Raw genomic sequence first — 5,891 nt, 5'->3', positions numbered from 1 at the left:
GATAGATAGATGATAGATAGATAGATAGATGGATAGATGATAGATAGATAGATAGATAGATAGATATAGATAGATAGATAGATAGATAGATAGATAGATAGATAGATAGATAGATAGATAGATAGATAGATAGATAGATAGATAGATAGATAGATAGATAGATAGATAGATAGATAGATAGATAGATAGATAGATAGATAGATAGATAGATAGATAGATATAGATAGATAGATAGATAGATATAGATAGATAGATAGATAGATAGATAGATAGATAGATAGATAGATAAGCTCCTTCATTTCCATAACTTAAGCTCCTACTGTATGCTGAATATGTCAGATAAAACTGGTTTAGCAGCATTTCAATAATGTTGTGTGTTGTGTATGAATCTATAGGGGCTGCAGGATTTTCTGCCCACCATCCCCCCTTTTCCAACATCTTAACCAGTGAACACATCAGTCTATTTATAAGGGAAAAAAGAAAATGAGACAGAAACAGAATTAGTTTGGGGAAGCACTGGGAGTAGCTACAAAATGATAGATAGAAACTGATAGGAGTTACTGCAAGGGCAAAATGGACAGGAATACACCATAACAAGCAATAAACAGCAATTTTTGTAGGAGACTGTGCATAAACTAAATAAATCAGTATACTTTCCACCAATTACCAATCAATCTCACACACGTAGGCTACTTGTCTCAGCAGTTTGGAATCAAGGACTGCAGATACTGGCTGAGTTGGTGAATGGATTCCACGCAGCACTAATTCATGATTACCTTTGAGAAGCCTGTTGTAATCGTATCGACTGGTAGACAATAACATAAAAATAAGTACAAAAATACATTTCTCCAGTCTGTATTTGTTGTACCTATTTTTCTGTATCTATTTGATCCTCCCTGATGGACGTCAAAACTAAATGTAGGGGGTGTTGGATAGAAAGTAGCAGACGCAATATGGAGATTTACTTGTAAATATAAAGATGCATAGCTCTGACTAATTTTAAATTAAACGGTAATAATTATAATTTAAACTAGATGCGCGTTAAAGTTGCATGTGTTACTATAACAAACACAGCTTGTTTTCTTTCAGAATCATCATTGGCTGGTCGAAAGAAAAATATTAGCCTACTTAAGGTAAAGGTGCAAATAATATCGGGGGGAAGAAAAAGTACATTAACAAATTTAAGGTTTGACTCGAGCAAGAGAGCAATTTCTGCACGATTGCAAATGTGATATTGATTTTTCAATAAACAACAATTTGATATTGTGTTACATTTTAGACACAATATTGTCAGTATTGTCTGTTTTTGTGCAAGTTCGCCAACGAAAGCAGAACTGTTGTGCGTCTCAACCAAGCGGCAACCTTCCGGTCTCTCGTGAAACCAACACGGAAGTGACTTAAACTGTAATTCATCGACTGGCCGCTAGAGGCTGGCTGCAAAAGGGAGTCAGTCCCATAGACTCCCCATGTTAAAATGGCCAACTTTACAGCAGAAAAGAAACATGTTTACAGCCTGGTTCAAAAATGATTTTGGTCTATATAGCTAATTTTGCCCTTCATGACAACTGTGAGGGAGGTGAATTTATTTTATAACTCATCCGTTTAAATTATATTAAGCCTTAAAATTCTGCATAATTAAGGGCGTGGGCACTTGAGTGACAGGTGGATTGCCGCTGCTCTCACGTTTGTCTGCTGCCTGTTAGCCATCATATCACCTCAGCTTATTCCAGCCGCTGAACATGGCATCTCTGCCGTGTTTGTGCTTTTTTTAACATATATATATATATATATATATATTATAACATGTTTACAGCCTGGTTCAAAAATGATTTTGGTCTATATAGCTAATTTTGCCCTTCATGACAACTGTGAGGGAGGTGAATTTATTTTATAACTCATCCGTTTAAATTATATTAAGCCTTAAAAGTTCTGCGGGCGTGGTTTCAGCAACCAGCTCCCGCCTCCTTGCCCATTTTTGATTATCCGGGAGTGACACGCTGCCAAGATGGCGACGGCTGGCTCCGCCTACTTTGAGCTTCAAAACTGCTCTTTAGAAACCTACGGGTGACGTCACGGACACTACGTCCATGGTCTCAACACAGCGGTGTTTCATTACTGAATAAATCCACGGCTTTGAACGAATCGATTGAGCTAATGATTCAGTGAGCCATTTATAAATACAACTATTTAAAAAATACAACCGTTTGAACGAATCGGTTGAATGAATGACTGAATGGCTCACTCATTAAAACAACGATTTGCCGCCACCTACTGGCTCTTTTAGTTTTATATTTAGAGTAGTACATTATAATATATAATACAGTATATTTGTGTTTTTTGTATGTTGAATCAAAATATCTTTCTTAAGCTACTTTTTTTTTGCAATGTCTATTCAGTGCTTTTCTAATTTAACACAATAATGACTTTAAATGATCTTTAATAATGACTTTAATCGGCACATGACGTGCTAATTAATTAATCAAATTCTTTGAGATTAATTTGATTAATTAATCAGCACATTGTGTAATTAATTAGATTAAAAAATTTTTACAACATAAAAAATACACAATAAAATCATGCTAATTAGGTCAATGTGTAATTCGCACCCTGATTAAAATGCAGTGGTTGCCTCTAATTTCAAATGGCTACAGATATTTTTAAGGCCAGTTTACTTGTTATAGAGCAAATGAACAATAAATAAATTTGCTTAAAAATAAATAAATAAAAATAATACAAATCCACAAACAGAATCGGAATCATCCAATTTGCTTGTTAAAAAAAAATCGAAATCTGCAAAAAAAATCATGATGGGAGCATCTCTAATAATAATTTAAAAAAAATGGAAGTACAATCTGGGCGGTCTTTTTCAGTCAATTCTTCAATAGGGCTATCTTGTCATTTATAAAGGCTGAGTTCAGGGATCTTGGGCTTAAAAAGGTTGGTGACCACTGATGACATGATTAGTGATGAGAGACAACCAAATATCTGCAGAAGGATATGCTGGCAAGCCCCTTGGAACTGCACTTATGCACTTAATGCAAAAGAGGGCGAATGAGAGAAGAAGCATTTAAAAGATTAAAAAGGCAGAAGCAAGGAGGTTGGCAGAGATTATGCAAAAGAAAAACATTTTAATGTGTTCAGAAGTTTGGGGTCGGTAAGATAAAAAAAAAAATGTTTTTGAAAGAAGTCTCTTATGCGCACCAAAGCTGTATTTATTTGATTAAAAATACAGTTAAAACAGTTTACAATTTAAAAGAAGTGTTTTCTATTTTAATACATTTAAAATATAATTTATTCCTTTGATGGCAAAGCTAAAATTTCATCAGCCATTACTCCAGTTTTCAGTGTCACATGATCCTCCAGAAATCATTCTATTATGCTGATTTGGTGCACCCAAAATTATTATTTTTTATTATCCATGTTGAAAACATTGCTTGATATTTATATGGAAACCATTACGCATATTTTCAGGATTCTTTGAAAAAATTACAAAATTGTAATTGCATGTATTTGAACTAGAAATCTTTTGTAACAATGCAAGTCTTTACTGCCACTGTTTTATCAATTTAATGCATCCTTGCTGGACAATAAGTATACATTTCTTTTTTTTTAAATAAATGAAACCTTACTGACCCCATAAACAGAAACAAAAAACAGTGCTTTACACAAGCAGATTTCAATATCTAGGGTACTATTTCCCATAATCCATCTAAGTGACAATGGCTGTCCTTCTGCCACCACAAAACATGATCTGATGCACTAGATAGGCATGTGTCCAGTGTCCAGAATCAGATTTCATCTGTCAAATGTACCCACATATGCAGAATGTTGTTCATCTGATGTAAGGGATAATACAATTTTTAGGCAATACAGTATTTTGACTAGAACACATGCAGAACACACATATGCGCTTGATCCTCTCCAAAGTCAAGATTAAACTGAGCCACATCTGCCATATTCATGTGGTCTGTGATGAGCATGATGTCACCAACATTAAAGCACCTCCTGCTGCATTAGTGACCATAAAAATGGTCACACTCAGCAAAGCTAAGACACGCACAGGGAAACACACTCGTACTACACTCATATATGCATGCATGGGTGTATTAAGTCACATCACTTCAACTATACACTATTAAAAATAAAGGTTCCAAAAAGGCTTCTACAGCCTGATGCTTTTTAAAAAACTATCTCTATATACTGGTGCTTCAAACCCAGGATGGCCTACTTTGTTAATGGAAGATATTTACAACCAACATTCTGACCAGCATCCATCATTAAGACGCTTTTATCTTCAAGCCGTTGCTTCCAGATAAAATACAAATCTTCTATCCATAACATTGTTTTCTCCAGTGAAAAAGTTTTCTCCTGTGAATCCTCTAGAGAAATATGCACAGATCAAGCACTGTTTACAAGCAAAAACAGTCCAAACAGTTCCAAACAAATATGTCAGTGGATTTTGATGTGAGAGGACAACAAAGTATGGACTTCCAATGGAGGAAGCGTTATTATGGATTATGGACTCATATTTTGGCCAGAAGTGTTTTAAAGTTAAAAATGTCTTAATGGATTTGTTTATTAGAAACACAGCTTTTCACTCTACAAGATATTAAAGGGTTAGTTCACCCAAAAATGAAAAGTAGCTTGTGTTTTACTCACCCTCGAGGCATCCTAGGTGTATATGACTTTCTTCTTTTAGACGAATCCAGTCGGAGTTATATTAAAAATTGCCCTGGCTATTCCAAGCTCTATCATTTCAGTCAGCGGGTGTTGGCAGTTGAACAGTCCACAAGTCGTCAAATAAAGCGCGCGCATTCATAACAAAACGTGCCTCACACGGCTCCGAGGGATGAATAAAGGCCCCCTGTAGCGAATCCATGCGTATTTGTAAGAAAAATATCCATTTTCAAATGTAATAAACACTTTTCTCTCACTTCCGTTATCTGTCATACACTGAAGCCTTGCCAGCGGATGACGTAAGACGTCGGTGTTGCGTGATTAGTGAGAAATGCGGAGAGAGAACAAAACAAAACGCCAGTCACGAATTAGAAGTACAAACCGAGGATTTGCAAAGTAAAATGTCGGAGGATTTCGATATAAACCAAGAGGAGACTGGTTTTCCTTTGCTAAAGTAAGGAAACTTTGCTCCCTTTGCTCCTATAAACAAACTCGCGAGACTAGCATACCTCAGCGGCGCGCGCGCTGCGGATACGTGCTGCGTCATCCGCCGGAACTGCTTCAGTGTATGACAGATAACGGAAGTGAGGGAAAAGTGTTTATTACGTTTGAAATATGGATATTTTTCTTACAAAAACACATGGATTCGCTACAGGGGGCCTTTATTCACTCCCCGGAGCCGTCTGCGGCACGTTTTATTATGAATGCCCGAGCTTTATTTGACGACTTGTGGACTGTTCAACAGCAACACCCGCTGACTGCAATGATAGAGCTTGGAATAGCCAGGACAATTTTTAATATAACTCCGACTGGATTCATCTGAAAGAAGAAAGTCATATACACCTAGGATGCTTCGAGGGTGAGTAAAACACAAGCTAATTTTCATTTTTGGGTGAACTAACCCTTTAATGGATAGACTGGAGTCATGTGGATTAATTTGATATTTTTATCATCTGTTTGGACTCTCATTCTCACGGCACCCATTCACTGCAGAGGATCCATTGATGGAATGTCGGAGGATTTCGATATAAGCCAAGAGGAGACTGGTTTTCCTTTGCTAAAGTAAGGAAACTTTGCTCCCTTTGCTCCTATAAACAAACTCGCGAGACTAGCATACCTCAGCGGCGCGCGCGCTGCGGATACGTGCTGCGTCATCCGCCGGAACTGCTTCAGTGTATGACAGATAACGGAAGAGAGGGAAAAGTGTTTATTAT

Source organism: Sinocyclocheilus anshuiensis, unplaced genomic scaffold (genome assembly GCF_001515605.1).
Source record: "Sinocyclocheilus anshuiensis isolate Anshui unplaced genomic scaffold, SAMN03320099.WGS_v1.1 scaffold337, whole genome shotgun sequence".
In the NCBI taxonomy this organism is placed as follows: Eukaryota; Metazoa; Chordata; class Actinopteri; order Cypriniformes; family Cyprinidae; genus Sinocyclocheilus; species Sinocyclocheilus anshuiensis.
Note: the sequence above shows the minus strand (reverse complement) of the source record.